This window comes from Pelophylax lessonae, assembly GCF_965119305.1.
Source record: "Pelophylax lessonae genome assembly, chromosome: 2".
In the NCBI taxonomy this organism is placed as follows: domain Eukaryota; kingdom Metazoa; phylum Chordata; class Amphibia; order Anura; family Ranidae; genus Pelophylax; species Pelophylax lessonae.
Genome location: NC_138769.1, coordinates 449338891 through 449356165, shown reverse-complemented (window position 1 = coordinate 449356165; position 17275 = coordinate 449338891).

The following is a 17275-nucleotide window of genomic DNA, read 5'->3' as shown; positions in this document are numbered from 1 at the left end:
TGCCTGATGCTGAAAAGCCCATGAAACACTAACAGATTTGATAGACTGTGCCTTACCAGGGCAGGGAGGAGCCCTATTCTTCAGACTGTAATGATATCTTATCCCACTAACAATGAAGGTCTTGCAAAGACCTTCAGTGATTACAAAGAGGGAATCTGATTTCATATCAGAAGGCTGAGGGGGTAAACTATGATGGGAAAAACTCTAGGATGTTTTGGAGCTGGACATAAAGACGAAAGGAAAATATCCTTGTAAGAGAAGAAGGTACTGTAAAAGGCTAACTGTGAGGTCAGACAGGGAACCCTTCCTCCCTCCACAGCCAAATGACAATGCACTTAGCATTGAGGTGGTTGCTTTGACAGACAGCACTTTTTACGATCTCTTAGAACTTGCCTGTTTGCTTCAATGTTCCAGACAAGCAACCCTCCCCCGCCTTAAGGGCTGTACACATGAGATAAATATTATGCGGCATCAGCCAGTTCAAAAGACCCTGGTAGACTTTCGGCCTGTGTCTACAGCATACCCCGAAAAGCCTGCCGATCCGCAGCCAATGCTGGGAGCGCTGACCGGTGTGTTTTCCCTGTCAGAACACAAACAGATCAGCAGGGGAGATTGCTGTACTAACATAGGATTGTTAGTACAGCAGCTTCTCCTGAGCTCTAGTCTCCAGACTTTAAAACAACTTTGGTTCTGTAACTGTGGAACAAAAAGCTTTCACACTCACCATTTTAGTGAATGAATATAAAAAAGCTGCAGCAATTAGAGTTTCCAAATTTCAGAAAAATAAATATCCAAATGCTTTGCTGTGTGAAAGATAAATTATATGTGTGTGAAATTTGTGACGTATTTCAAAATAACTTGTCTCCTTTTTGGCTATATTAGCTTTAAATAATTAAATACTTTAAATAATTAAATACATTCATGAAAAAAGGTGTAAAAATAATCAAGAGAACAACAGAAATGCAAAGTCCATCCATGTGCCAGTCCGTAATGCAAAAAAAAAAAAAAAAAAATGTGAACAAATCTTCTGTTTACACCCAGAAAACTCCTCATGCCAAAGTGTAAGTGAAAGGATCTCCGCCACCAAAGCAGATAAGATAGCCACACTCATCTTATGGTATGGGCCTTTAAATGATAAAAAGTCTAAACAGCACCTGTTCCTCTTTAAAGCTGGGATAAGCTTTAGGTCACTGGGTTAATACTATGGGTTTCTTCTCCAGAACAAAGGTAGCTTAAGTATGAATTAATATAGCTCACAAAGGATAAAAAAAGAAGATGAAATAGTGCTCTCTGTATTAAAACACAAAAAACATATTAGTTTAACTGGCAGATCATCAGTAAACGGAGCAGGGAGAAGCCAACGGCTCACCACATTGTGTTATCCAGCTGACAGTTCAATATACTGACAGGTCCAGTCTGCGGCTGGAAGACATAAACAAACTCTGCTCTGGATCAATGCCTGTAAAGCAAGCTCCGCCCTCCGCCCCCCCGCCCCAAGTGGTATGCAGAGTTTTCTGAACAGAAAATCTGTGCACATTTTTATTGCATTACGTACTGGCATGTGGATGGGCTTTGCATTTCTGTTATTATTTTCATTATTTTATGCACCTTTTTTTCATTAAAGTATTCTTTATTTATTTAAAGCTAATAAAATGTATATAGCTAAATAGGAGACAAATTATTTTGAATCATATTCTAATTTTCACACACATATAATGGTTTCTTTTACACATTGCGGTATTTAGATATTGTTTAACTTGGTCCTTGCACATCACTATGAAAGGCTCCTTATAAATATCAAAGCCACATTACAGGGAGGGACAGACAATGGAATATCCCTAATAAGTGGCTTCTTAAAAGCGGAGAGAACCAAGATTCCAAAAGGGACAGGGGAGATCATACAATGTGATATGTGAGCTACGTTCGTAAGGACTTATGCCCCATACACACGTGCAGATTATCTGCAGACTTTTGTCTGCAGACTTACCTTTTCTATGTAGTGCAAGGGCCTGCCGGATTGCATACAAATTGAAAGTGTTTAGGTTTGACCTCATATTATATGGTTTTGGTAAGTCTGCAGACAAAAGTCTGCAGATAATCTGCACTTGTGTATGGGGCATTAACTAGCGAGTGAGAAGTTAAGGTCTCTGAAACCGAAAAGCAAATCCAGATTTGTCCTTTAATGGTACTAAAAGTTCCTTGTCTTGCATCAAACAAAATAGGCCTTCGAGGTGTGAGTGTAGACTTTCCGAGAAGTCCTGTCCTCCGAACTGTGGCTTTAACAACCATGCTGTTAACCACTTACCGCATACTAACTTATGGGTACGTCGGTAAACTTTGCGGTAGTGTACCGGGATGATGCTTCTAGCTAGAGGCATCATCCCGGTACTGTGGTTTAGAGCCGACGGTTGGCTTTCCGTTGGTACCGACCGATGCGGCTCGGGAGCCGCTCAATCGTTCCCCGGGGGGGGCGGAAGGGGACGTTCCCCCCCCTCCCGTGGCTTTTACCGGGGCTCCCGTGGGACGGGAGCCCCGAGCACCCAGGCGGCACGTCTGCCGGCTGGATGGAGTTCCGATCGGGTCTCCGATGACGTAACCCGGAGGCGGCGTCCATGACGTCACTTCCGGGTTACTGTGCTGCAAAAGGCGGCAAATTTGAAAAACGGCTGTATGCAAAAACGCCGTTTTCTGCGTTTTGCTTACAGGGAAGTGTAGTAGAGGGGTCTAGGGTCTTTTAGACCCTCGATCCCTCCATAAAGTGTACCTGTCACTGCATACTGCTGTCACAAGGGATGTTTACATTGCTTGTGACAGCAATAAAAGTGATCAGATTTTTTTTGGCTGAGCGTACCACGTCACGAACGACGTCACTTCCGGCCGGTGGAGCGTACGCTGCGAGAGCAGCTAACCACCGCGCCGAGCACTGACAGTTTTTGTTACGTTTGTAAGTAGGTTTCTTTATCTTAATAAACGGATTGTCAGTATGTACTTCACCATGGATGGCTTCTTGTCTCTATGAGGGCACTCTGGATTCACGGGCATCTATAAGAATCTCCCAACATTTGTTACCCAAAAGGCTGCATCCACAAGGATCTCTGGATATATACCAAGAGATTATTTATAACCAACCGCCTGATATCTATCTACTGTGGTAAGTAGGGAACCACAAGGGGGAGCACCAGCACTTTAATCAAGCAAGTGTGGAGCACAGCAGCACTTTTGATATATGCACTTAACCACTTAAGCCCCGGAAGATTTTACCCCCATTCCGACCAGGGGGTATTTTGCGATTCGGCACTGCGTGACTTTAACGGACAATTGCGCGGTCGTGCGACGCTGTACCTAAACGAATTTGGCATCCTTTTTTTCCCACAAACAGAGCTTTCTTTTGGTGGTATTTGATCACCTGTGCGATTTTTTGATCACGCGCTATAAACAAAAAAATAGCGTCAATTTTGCAAAAATAGCAATATTTTTCACATTTTTTTATATGAAATTCCCCCCCAAAAAAATGTAAAAATCAAAATTTTTTAACATTTTCGGCCAATTTGTTTTATGCTACCTATGTTTGGTAAAAAAAATCGCAAAAAGCGTATTTTGATTGGTTTGCGCAAAAGTTATCGCGTTTACTAACAAAGGGAAAGATTTTTGTCATTTTTGTTGTTTTTTTTTTTAACGCGTAATGGCGGCGATCTGCGATTTTTTTTGCGGTACTGCGACATTGCGGCAGACAGATCGGACCCTTGACTGACATTTTTGACACTTTTGGGGTTACCAGTGACATTTCTACAGTAATCAGTGCTATATATATGCACTGTTACTGTAAAAATACACTGGTAGTGAAGGGGTTAACTTTATTTGGGAGGGAGGGGCTGTGTGTGTCCCTAGGGGCGTGCTTTCTACTGTGATTGGCTGTGGCTTGAGCTGTAAGGACACTGATCAACGGATCTACATAGTAGATCCATGTGATCAGTGTCTTTACAGCGAGGAGAATGACAGGTGGCTTGTTTACACAAGCTGCCTGACATTCTCCCTCTCCCCCGCCGATCGCCGAGTGGCCGGCGGACATCGGGTCTGCTGGTCACACGCGCGGGGGGGGGGGGGGGTCCGTAACCACGCGGGAGCGCGCCTCCGGGGGCGCGCGCTCGCTCCCTAGACCCTCACAAGCAAGCGACGTAGCCCTACGTTAGTTTGCCTGTGAGGGGCTGACCGCCGACGTAGATAGTCGTGCGGCGGTCGGCAAGTGGTTAAGTACACTTTTTTCTATATTTATTCATTGAGTATATATTTTTATTCACCATAGCACAAAGGACTTTGTTTGCAATTTTTGTCAAATGTCGCTGATCATTTGATTAGTATTGCTAATTTTGCACATATATTATTTGCACAGTTGTGGATTATATTAATTTATTTGTGGAATTATTATACAGGTAGCAGCGCTGATTAACTTTGTTCACTTATCACTTTAAAGGCACTAGCACTTTATTTTTTCAGCAGCAGCTATAATCGCATACCATCACACATTATATATTTATTTATATTTTTATTCACCATAAGCGCGAGGTTACTTATCTCTTTTACATTAGTTATGCATCATCAGCATTCATTGAGATAACTATTTACATCAACCTCTATACCATTTATGAATAAATTAAACCAAATTGGTCCAAGGACAGATCCTTGGGGAGGCCCCACTAACCACACCAGACCATTCTCGCTATTTAATCACCACCCTTTGAACACGCCCCTATAGCCAGTTTTCTATCCAGGTACATACTCTATAGTCCATGCCAACAGACCTAAAAATTGTAAACATTTAAGGGGAACTGTATTGAATGCTTTTGCAAAGTCCAGATTCACAACATCCACAGGCTTTCCTTTATCTAGATAGCAGCTCACTTCATATTAGAATGTTAACAGATGGTATGGCAAGAATGATCCTTCATAAATCCATGCTGATTACTACTAATGATACTGTTTCATATGGAAATTCTTGAACATGGTCCCTTATCATCCCCTCAAAACATTTTTCAAACTGTTGATGTTAAACTGACTGGTCTGTAGTTTCCAGGTATATATCTCAGCCCTTGTTTTTTTTTTTTTTATTGGTACTACGTCAGCTTTTCTCCAAGCAGCTGGTACCATTCCAGTCCCTAAGCTGTCCATAAAAATTAGGAACAACGGTATAGCTATGTGACAGTTCTTTAACACCATATACGAAGTTTGCCTTGGAAAGAAATGATTTTCAGTTTTAGGGGTTGTTTTATAGACAAGTAGCGGGCACAGCTATGGGTGCACATTTTGCACCCAGCTATGCCAACTTGTTTATGGGTTTTTGGGAGAAGTTTCATATCTGGATCGAAAAACCTTTTTTCCCAGCAATTTGTATATTATGGGCGGTATATAGATGACGTGCTCATAATATGGAACGGTGACCTTGACACAGCGGCCAAATTTGTGGCCTACTGTAACTCCAATACTAGAAAAATTGGAACACCAAAAATCCAGAAGGGATATGGGGACTTTAATGGTATCGTACTCATAATATATACCACCACATAACCATGTAACTCCAATCCTTATAGAAATAGATTCACGAATGTGGTGGGTGCGCGGGTCTTGGTCTTTTAGGATTTGGAGTTATCCTGGGTTTTAGGAGGATAACATACAATTGTCAGTTGCGTAGGAACTGTACAGATACTTCAGAATATCTATTACATAGATTCGGCACTGCGTTACTTTAACGGACAATTGCGCGGTCGTGCGACGCTGTACCCAAATTACATTTATGTCCTTTTTTTCCCCCACAAATAGAGCTTTCTTTTGGTGGTAATTTTATCACCTGTGCGATTTTTACTTTTTGCGCTATAAACAAAAAAATAGCGACAATTTTGAAAAAATAACAATATTTTTAACATTTTTTATATGAAATTCCCCCCCAAAAAAATGTAAAAATCAAAATGTAACATTTTAGGCCAATTTGTTTTCTGCTACATATGTTTGGTAAAAAAAAAATCGCAATAAGCGTATTTTGATTGGTTTGCGCAAAAGTTATCGCAGCTACTAACTACGGGAAATTTATGTCATTTTTATTGTTTTTTTTTTTAAACTAGTAATGGCGGCGATCTGCAATTTTTTTTGCGGGACTGCGACATTGTGGCGGACAGATCGGACCCCTAACTGACATTACTACAGTAATCAGTGCTATAAATATGCACTGTTACTGTAATAATGACACTGGCAGGGAAGGGGTTAACTTTATTGGTGATCAAGGGGTTAAATGTATGCCTGGTGCTTACTGACGTGTGGGGGGGGGGAGGGGATTGAGTGACACAGGCACAGATCGCAGGCTCAGCTATGCTAAATCCTGTAATCTGTCCCTGCCTGTCACATAGGAGATCCGCCTTCTTTTTTTACACAAGCGGGTGGATTTCCTCACTCGATCCCCGACGATCCTCCCCTGGCCTGACTCCCGCTGTGTCTGTATACAGCGGGAGCGCGCCGCCAAGAAGGGGAGGAGTCCAGCGACGTAGGTCTACGTCGCTGGACAATAACGAGCCACTTTGCCGCAGTACCCTCAACGTGAGCGGTCGGCAAGTATTTAATGAAAAAGTTCAGTGAAAAAGGCTATCAGGAAGACCATATTTATAAGGTGATCGATCGCTAAATGGATGGTTGTGGAAGTAGGAGGTTTGAGGAACATCGTAACACATTGTTCATTTCCAGGTTTAATGATCAACATTGGGCTATTAACCGCTTGCCGACTGCGCACAGTATATTTACTGCGGCAGTCGGCCCCGGCCAGGCAGAGTGACGTAGGTCTACGTCGCTCGCCTGTCACTCCTTCCAGAGCCAATAGCGGGCGGGCGCGCGCCCGCCGAGGCGCGCGCCCGCCTCGGCTCGTTCACGGAGGAGTGCGGGAGTGTGACTGGCGGACCCGATGTCCGCCGGTCACACTACGATCGCCGCTACAGCGGGAGAAAGACAGAGCGGCTTGTGTAAACAAGCCACCTGTCAGTTCTCCCTGTGTAAAAGTGAAGATCAAACAGTTCTACTATGTAGAACTGTTGATCTTTGTTTTTACACTAGTAGACCTGTCCCTACACAGTTAGAATCACGCCCCTAGGACACACTTAACCCCTCCCTGTCCAATACTGTTAACCCCTTCCCTGCCAGTGTCATTTTTGCAGTAACAGTGCATATGTATAGCACTGATTACTGCAGTAATGTCACTGGTACCCCCAAAAGTGTCAAAAATGTCAGTCAAGGGTCCGATCTGTCCGCCGCAATGTCGCAGTACCGCAAAAAAAATCGCAGATCGCCGCCATTACTCGTTAAAAAAAAAAACACCAAAAATGACAAAAATCTTTCCCTTTGTTAGTAAACGCGATAACTTTTGCGCAAACCAATCAAAATACGCTTTTTGCGATTTTTTTTACCAAACATAGGTAGCGTAAAACAAATTGGCCGAAAATTTTAAAAAATTTTGATTTTTACATTTTTTTTTGGGGGAATTTCATATAAAAAAAAGTGAAAAATATTGTTGTTTTTGCAAAAATTACGCTTTTTTTGTTTATAGCGCGTGATCAAAAAATCGCACAGGTGATCAAATACCACCAAAAGAAAGCTCTGTTTGTGGGAAAAAAAGGACGTGAAATTCGTTTAGGTACAGCGTCGCACGACCGCGCGATTGTCCGTTAAAGTCACGCAGTAAAAAATCGCAAAATAACCCCTGGTCTTTTAGCAGGAAAATCCTCCGGTGGTAAAGTGGTTAAGAAGGCTATTCAAAAACATTGGATGCAGCCCTGGGTCGAGTACTTCCCCCAAAAAACCCAAGGTAGTCTTTAAACGGGCAAAGAAAGTTAAAAGCATGGTGGCACCAAGCCAAATTCTGAATAAACAGAACATAGTGAATAGTGAAGGATATCCCCGTTTTTGAACATGGCGGGATCCTTTAAAGGTAAACTTAAAAGGTGCAAGGCCTGTGCATTTATACATGGGAAAAATTATTTTTGAACAGAGAAGGGTGGTTGTTTAATATTCAGCAATTTATCTGTTGCAATACCCAATTTGTTGTATATGGACTCAGGTGCCCATGTGGGTAGAACGGTTCGGGCTATGCGAACCAGGTTTGGCGAACATCGCCACTACATAGAACAAAAAAAGGACAAGCATAAAGTCCCTCTGCATTTTTGTCAAATGCATGGGGGTAGTATGGTGGGATTGGAGCTGTTCGACATTGAGGCCATATCTATGGCTCTGTCTGAAGGTGAAAGGTTTTCACGACTATGTATGCAGGAAACCTTTTGGATCTTCACGCTCAATTCTATGTCCCCTGAGGGGTTGAATGAGGAGCTAGAGGTCAGTACCTTAATTTAGTTTTGAAATATATGGAAAATAAATTTTCCTATATATATATATTTTTTTTTTTTTTTAAACATAAATCAATCTAAAATTCCCTATTTTTTGTGTTACATGTAGCCAATTATTTTAAAAATGTATTCAGAATAATTATGTGTTGATGGGGGTTTCTATTTCAGCTCTTGCTGGTTTCTCCCACTAATATTTTTTCTCCCATTTCATTTATTTAGGTCATATTTATTTTGCAGTACATTTGACACCTCTTTCCACACTTTTTTTTTTTTTCTCCGTTTCCCCTGGCCAGTGTCCAACTCCTACCTGACCCAATACAACCCAATCGTATCGGAATAACTACTGATCCCAATTTCCTTAAAGCAGATCTCCAGGTTTAATTTAAAATGGTTGTAAAGGCTTCAGGTTTTTTTTTTTTTACCTTAATGCATTCTCTACATTAAGGTAAAATCGGATTTTTGTAAGATCTTACCGTAAAATCCTTTTCTCTTAGCTCATTGACAGACGTAGTCCTCTTTGATTCACATCAATTGGGTTATGTTGCCTCCGCAGGAGTAGGACTAGGCAGAAAAGAAAAAACGTTCTGGCTCCACCCTAGGGGCAGTCCCAGAGGGTATATCCTCCCTCTCTCTGCTACAGGGAATCAGTTCTGTTATAAAGCAGTAACAGAGAATTTAACCCAACCCAACCCAACCCAACTCAATGATAGAGGGGCGGGTACTACGTCTGTCAATGAGCTAAGAGAAAAGGATTTTACGGTAAGATCTTACAAAAATCCGATTTTCTCTGTCGCTCATTGACAGACATAGTCCTCTTTGATTCACATCAATTGGGACATCCAGAAGCAGTGCCACAAATGAGGGGTGGGATTGACAGAAATCAAATCCAATCTAGAAGGCCCAACCGGTGCCAACTAGAAGTTTTAACGGCTCATTATAAACAAAGAATGAGACTCAAATAAAAAAATTCCAACGGAAAAAAACCCTCGAGGTAGACCACTGGTCTCCTCAAATTGCGGCCTGCAAAACCTTGCGGCCAAACGAGGCATCAGACGATGCCATTACATCAACTTTATAATGTTTTGTAAAGGTATGCACCGACGACCAGGTAGCCGCCTTGCACACCTGGACCACTGACGCCTGATGGCGAAAGGCCCGTGACGCACTAAGTGCCCGAGTGGAGTGCGCCTTAACAGGGAACGGGGGCTCCCGACCCTTAATAGAATAAGCCTGTACCACCGTCTGTCTGATCCATTTGGAAATAGTCGCGGCAGATGCAGGCAACCCCTTTTTGGGTCCATCCGGGCCACAAAAAGTGAATCCGTCTTGCGAAACGAGTCTGTCGTTTTTAAGTATACCCTGATTGCCCGAACCACATCCAAGGAGTGTAAAGCAAACTCCCGAGGATGACTGGGCTTAGGACACAGGGAAGGTAATACAATTTCTTCATTCAGATGAAATTCTGAAACCACTTTTGGTAGAAAGGATGGATTCGGACGAAGAACCACCTTATCTCTATGAACCACCAGATATGGGGAACGACAAGATAATGCAGCCAGTTCTGACACCCTGCGTGCAGAAGTGATAGCCACCAAGAAGGCCACCTTCTGGGACAACGTAGGTAAAGGAATCTCCCTAATATCTTCAAAGGGAGGTTTCTGAAGAACCGACAATACTAAATTAAGATCCCAGGGTGGTAACGGCACGTGCACTGGCGGAGCCAGATGTCGCACCCCCTGGATGAAATTCCGCACCAAGGAATGAGTAGCCAAAGGTTTCTGAAAGAAGATGGCTAATGCTGAGACCTGACCCTTGATAGTGCTCAAGGCCAGTTTCTGCTCAACCCCTTGTTGCAGAAAAGCTAATATTCGACTAACTGAATAAGAACGTGGGTGGAACCCCAGAGGTTCACACCATGCAATGTAGGACTTCCATGTGCGATGATAAATCTTTCTGGAAGTCGCTTTCCTTGCTTTAACTAGAGTAGGAATAACTGAAGCTGACAATCCCTTGTCCTTCAGCACCTGGGTCTCAATAGCCAGGCCGTTAAAGCCAGCGATCGTAAAGCAGGATGGAAGATCGGTCCCTGAGACAGTAGGTCCTCCCTGAGAGGAAGTCGCCACGGGACGTCCGCCACCAGTCTGAGCAAGTCGGCGTACCAAGCTCGGCGAGGCCAGTCCGGAGCTACCAGGATTACTGGAATTCCTTCCTCCTCTATCCTGCGAAGAAGTCTTGGCAGTAACCCGAGAGGAGGGAAGGCATACATTAGCTGGTACTGCCCCCACGGGGCGACCAGTGCGTCTGCGGTCTCTGCTAGAGGATCGCGGGAGCGAGCCACAAATCTCTGTACTTTTCTGTTGAATCGAGATGCCAACAGATCCACATCCGGGGTGCCCTAACGTAGGCACAACTGGTGGAAAACTTCTGGATGGAGGGACCATTCCCCCTGATCCAGAGTCTGACGGCTGAGATAATCTGCCTGCCAATTCTCCACCCCCGGAATGAATACCGCAGAGATAGCTGGAACAAACCGTTCCGCCCAGCGAAGAATGCAAGCCACTTCCTTGGCCGCCCGGACACTCTTGGTGCCCCCCTGGTGATTGACATAAGCCACAGCCGTGGCGTTGTCCGACTGGATCCGAACCGGGCTGCCCTGGAGCTGCTCGGTCCAGTGAATCAGACAAAGTCTGATCGCTCTCAGTTCCAATACATTTATCGGTAACCTGGATTCTTCCGGGGACCAAAGTCCCTGAACGGATAACTGACCGAGAACTCCTCCCCATCCGGATAGACTGGCATCCGTGGTCACTATCGTCCAATATATTGGCAGAAATGACTTTCCCTGGCTGAGCATCGGAGACCGAAGCCACCAGACCAGAGACTCTCTGGTCTGTTTGCTCAATCGGATCCGATAGTCCAGGGATTCCGGATTCCGATTCCATCTGAGAAGAATCTCTTGCTGAAGAATTCGGGTATGGGACTGGGCAAATGGGACTGCTTCGAAGGAAGCCACCATCAATCCCAGAACCCTCATGCAAGTCCGAAGAGAAGACCAGCTGTTGGATAGTAACAACTGGACTGCTAATTGAATCTTCCGGAGTTTCCCTACCGGAAGGAAAACTCTTGTCCTGAATGTGTCTAGAATTAGACCCAGATATTCGAGCCTCCGGGTGGGAACCAGAAATGACTTTTGCTGGTTCACCAGCCACCCGAATTCCTGTAAAGAAATCATAGTAATCTCTAGGTTTTGTAGCAGGGTCTGTGGAGACTGCATGAAGCAGAAGATCGTCTAGGTAACCTAGAATCGATATGCCTCCTTGGCGCAGTAGTGCCAACATTGGGGCCAACACCTTCGTGAAGACCCGAGGAGCCGTGGCGAGACCGAAAGGTAACGCCGCAAACTGATAGTGGTTCTCTTCTACGGAAAAACGTAGAAACCGCTGATGTCCTGCGTAAATGGGAATGTGAAGATAGGCGTCCTTGATGTCTATGGACGCTAGGTCATCCCCTGAATGCAGGGAGGCCGCTACTGTGCGAATGGATTCCATTTTGAATTTTCTTATGTTGACAAAGGAATTGAGTGCCCTTAAGTCCAGAATTGGACGCACTTTGCCCTCTTTCCTGGGTATTGTAAATAGGTTTGAATAAAACCTCTGAAAACGTTCTGTCCAAGTAACGTGGACTACCACTCCTTGTTGTAGTAAATCCGTGACTGCTCTCCGCAGATCTTCTAAACGATCCGGGGATAGTCGGATATTGGAAGGGAAGAATCGCGCCGGTGGGAGAGATCGAGATCTTGTACCCTGACCTTATGACTTCGCAAACCCACTTGTCCGGGAGGTTATGGGTGGGGCGCACCTTCAGGGTTTAGTAGACTTATCTTCAGGTCTGAAGCCTCCTGAAGGAGCTTTGGAGGACTTAATTTTTTCACCCGCAGGACGAAAAAAATTTTTATGAGCGGAGAAAGAAGGCCCCCGTCTTTGACGAGGTCCTTTACCCTTAGCACTTTGCGGTAAAAAGGTGCTCTTTCCTCCCGTGATATCCTTAATGATCTCATCTAAGTTGGCTCCAAATAAACGCTCTCCTAAAAAGGGGAGATTAGCCAATGTTTTTTTGGAACCTTGGTCGGCTAACCAACCTTTTAGCCACAGTGTACGCCTGAGAACCACTGCTGAAACTGATGCTCGCGCCAATAATGGAGTGGCGTCTAACGCCGCATCAAACACAAACTGTAACCCCTGTATCATCTGTTCCAACAAATCTGATACCGCCTGAGGGACCTCTTCTAAGTCCTGGCGTAACCATTTGGTCCATTCAGTTACAGTCTGCGAAACCAGCCCAATAGCAATTATTGGTCTGAAAGCTGATCCAATCAAGGAAAACATGGTGCAAGACATAGCTTCTATCTTGTGATCCACCGGATCCTTAAAAGACGGAGCGTCTTCTAATGGAATAACCGTGGCTTTATTTAATCTAGAAATTGGTGAATCCACCACAGGTGGTTCTGTCCATTTCTTAATGAGGGTTTCCTCAAATGGATAACGCCTGTTAATGCGTTTGGAAATAGCAGAAGTGCGTTTTGGCAGACTCCATTCTTCTTTGATCGGTTTGCCAAAACATTTGGGCAATGGAAAAACCTTCGCCACTTTGATTCGTTTTTTAGTCCCAAAGGGAATTTCAGTCTCAGCTACTTCCGACGGAGTACCCTGTAATCTTAAGGTTTCTTGAACAGATACAATGAGTGCGTTTACCAACGCTTCCTCTCGGGCTATGGCTGATGCCGAAACATCCTCCTCACTGTCTGAAGAGACAGTACCCGAGACACCAATCCCAGATGAGATACCTGCAACTGCAGAAATAGGCTCAGATTCTGAATCCGAAGTTTCCGATAAAATGGGGGTAGGCGGGGGTCGCTTTCTTGGGCCCTGTCCCTGACAAGCCACTTCCACCCGGGACACAAAAGTCTCCATAATAGCTGACAATGATTCAATCGTAAGCGGGGTGCTGGAGGATCCTGCAGACCCCTCGAGGGGATCAGGTGGAGATACATGTGTGGCAGGGTCCATGTTAACCCATGACACTTTGCCAGAAAAAAACTTTTTTTTTTTTTTATCTGTATCCCCCTAGCGCAATAGCGCCCCTCAGTGTACCTGCTTCTTGACCCCCACAGAGAGAGAGAGGGACCCCCAAGGCTCACCCCCCGATGCAGAGAAGTTTCCTAACAACTGCAGTCAGCGTTTGTCTTTTACAGACTGGGAAGAACTGTGCTCGTTTTCCCGGGTAGAAGGAAGTGGCTCCGCCCCCTGTGTACGCCTTCCGGCGTTCCCAGCTCTCCTCGAGGTTAGCTGGGCTCTTCAAACATGGCCGCCCCCATACGGGAGACAATAGACCCCAAAAAAATGGCGGCCGGCGTGACCTGCGGACGCTCGTGTACCTGGTCTACAGCAAAATGGCGGCGGATTGCCGAAGTAGCGTTTTCCCAGCACATCCACCTGCATACCACGCTAATGGCGGTTTATCGACCTGCAGGAGGTCCACTACAACCAAGGTAGGATTATACCTCCCATGTCTGCTGTAATACTGCAGTCTGCTGGGTAGAGTGTTAGCTCCCAAACCAAGTCCGCTTGCCCACCAAACACATGCTGTATTTACAAGGGGGACTTTTAGTGTCAGAAAGATACTGACCATGTATGGAGGGGCCCATATTCCAAAATGCCTCATGACGAGGAAAAGGAAACATTTACTCACCATACCGAACCGACAGGCACCCTCTCTTCACAATACCCTCTCCACCGGGGTGGGGGGTTGTTGACCACTCCGGACGCCTTGACTCTCTGGTTCCTAGCGTCCAAGCGAGACCTTTTAACTCGCATGGTCAGTCCCTCCAATGAAACTCTGTCGCGGCCGACCCAGCGCGGAGCTCTGGTCTGCACGCGCTCGTAGGCTGAACCGGGGTGACCACTGGATCTCAACATCCAGCCCGTCGCCCGGCCCCGCATACTTACTTGAATGTGTCGCGGCCGACCAAGCGTGATGCAATGGTCTGCGCGCGCTCGTAGGCCGGCTGGGGTGACCACTGGATCTCAACATCCAGCCCGTCGCCCAGATCCGGCGTAATTTGCTTGAAGATCTCACAGGAAAAAAACTGGAGAAACTACCTAAAAAAAATATTTTTTCTAAAAAAAATCTTGCCAGGACCAGAGATCCCAGCAAGGAACTTAGGTCCTTACTCCTGACTAGACAGAAAAAAACTGATTCCCTGTAGCAGAGAGAGGGAGGATATACCCTCTGGGACTGCCCCTAGGGTGGAGCCAGAACGTTTTTTCTTTTCTGCCTAGTCCTACTCCTGCGGAGGCAACATAACCCAATTGATGTGAATCAAAGAGGACTACGTCTGTCAATGAGCGACAGAGAAAAAACCTTTTGGGTGCAGCTCCTCCTCAGTCCTCTCTATATGTACCTGAGCCAGATTTCAATCCAGCGCTATGACCGAGAGCAGCGGGAGACTTTGGTTCCTGCTGCTAGCAATCAAATCCAGTGATGAGGGAATAGGCCAAGCAGTGCTGTGTGTCAATGTCACGTGCCACCATAGGAAGAGGCAACAAAGGAGGAGGCCAGAACGCTGGCAGGCAACCCCAGCACAGGACTATTGGTGCTGCTCTGTGCAAAACCAATGCACAGGACATAATTAGAACGTTTTTTTTTTCTTTTTTAAAGAGCCTTTACAAATTGCCTTAAAAGAGAAGTATGGGTTTTTTATGGTCGTGATCTTTCCTCAGCCTGGACCGGCTCTGTGATGTCAGCAGATAGGGGGCTTCAGCCGTCCACTAAAAATGGATCACAGAAGCGCAGAACACACTGCACTCCTGTGACCAGAGGATCTTTTTGACCTGGCCAGAGGGGTTGTTTGTTGTTTAATCTGGATGTTGAGATCTTGCAATAATCTTTCTGCAATAAAAAGTTGAAGATGTCAAAGTGAAGGGCCCATTCCCCTTGATTTGAGCTGCTTTTTAGTTGTTTACTCCTGGGATTGGTGGACACGGAGTTTCTGTCAAAAAGATGATTGGGCATGTTTCCTTCAAGGCTGCAAGACTCCTGGTGCCCCCTTGGTGGTTGATGTTGGCCATGTGATACTGTGAACAGGTGTGAGGAGGTCCTTTACAAGCAGCTTCAGCTGACCAGAATTTGAACCACAGGATTCTACACATAGGGATGGAAAACAAAGCCATTTCTACAAATGTGTATCGAAACATAAAGGTTTGTCTTTTTTCAACCTATTTAACTATAACTAGTTCAAGGGCATTAGCACATATCAGCTGGGCAGGGGGTAATTACTGCAATTGCTTAGTTAAGAAAGGGTCCTGAAAAACAGGATTGTGATGGTTGTACATTACGCTCAAAGCGGAGAGAGTATGATCTATTACTGAACAGCCCACATCTCCTTGAACTCTTTTTTCACTTGATAGCTTTTGGCAAGGATTTTCAAAGGAGTGATCGTTTTTTCAGGATGAACCCAACCATTATAATTAGCCATCCTATTCCTTCCTGAAAAGGAAATGTCTTTATGTATATCGGATCTCTTTGTACCCAAAAGAGCATGGCGAGACACAGGAGAATTAAGTGCAAGCATGTGCGGAAGTAGAATACAGTAACGCAGGTGCAGAATGTGCTGTTGCGAAGTCCCCATGTTAAGAGGGCCTGAGTACCTTTACAAGAGGCTCTAGGCAGAAGTGACCTGTGGTGTGATATCTGTTCATGATGCTGGTGCTGTCAGGGTTATTTGGGGACGTTAAATTTAACAAATAGAAATGAAATGTCATATTTTGATCTAAATAGAAATGAAGCAGTAGCATCCATTTTTGTCAGGTTACTAAATGGTTAAAATTTCCTTTAACAAAAAGTGCCTATGCAGGAAAAGTGGCTATTCAACAGGTTTATCCCAGACAGGTTGTATAAATAAATAGTCTGTTTGACTTACTTTAAGATAAGGTCTAAGACACTATTCCAAGGTAATCTTATCTCTGTTTGGAATCATAAAACAAGTCAGTATTTTTCTATGCTTAGACCTATGTAAAACTAAGAATTTACAAATAGGTTATAATCTTATATGTAACATAATATTAACACTGAAATATGAAATGTATATATAACTAGCATACATAAATATGTAGGAAAGCGTTATACATTATAATGTTTCATATTTTGCTAACTTCTAACCTTACTGATTTGATGACTCATCTCTGTATGTCGAGAGGCTTCAGTAAACATTTGTAAATTGTAAGTCGTAGAAAGCATCATAAACTTTTCTGGCCTTGCCAGGTGTTTAATTTAGAAGGTCTGGTTGTAAGCTATGGGTCAATATAAAGGTTCGAAGTTTATTTGAAGATAAATAATGCTGTCATACTGAACCTAAGTGCAATGCAATACTGCCATTTTGCTGACTACGGTAATTGAAGTCTTTGGGTTAAAAAGTAAAAACCAATATATATTTTAAATAAGATATATTAAATATTAGAATGGTGTTATCAAGATTAATTCTTTATTCAGATACCTGGTGGATTGAATGGACATTTAGTAGATGAAAGCATGGTTACATTTTGTTGTGTTATAATAGTTTTAAATGGAGAAATCTTATTTAATTTTAATATACTGGTCAACCAAGAGGTGTCGCCCTATGACATCACCAGTTAATGGTTAAGATGTTCTAGCCAATGGGGATAATGTCACTCCCTCTGGGTTTAACTTATGGTAATTTTAATAATCCTTTGTTCTATACCATATAAAAGCCCAGATGAGAGAGACACATGACATCACATCTTGCCCAATATACATCACACTTACAACATACACGCTATTACAATCATGCATAGACTCATCTACACAGACGACTCCATTTCAATCTG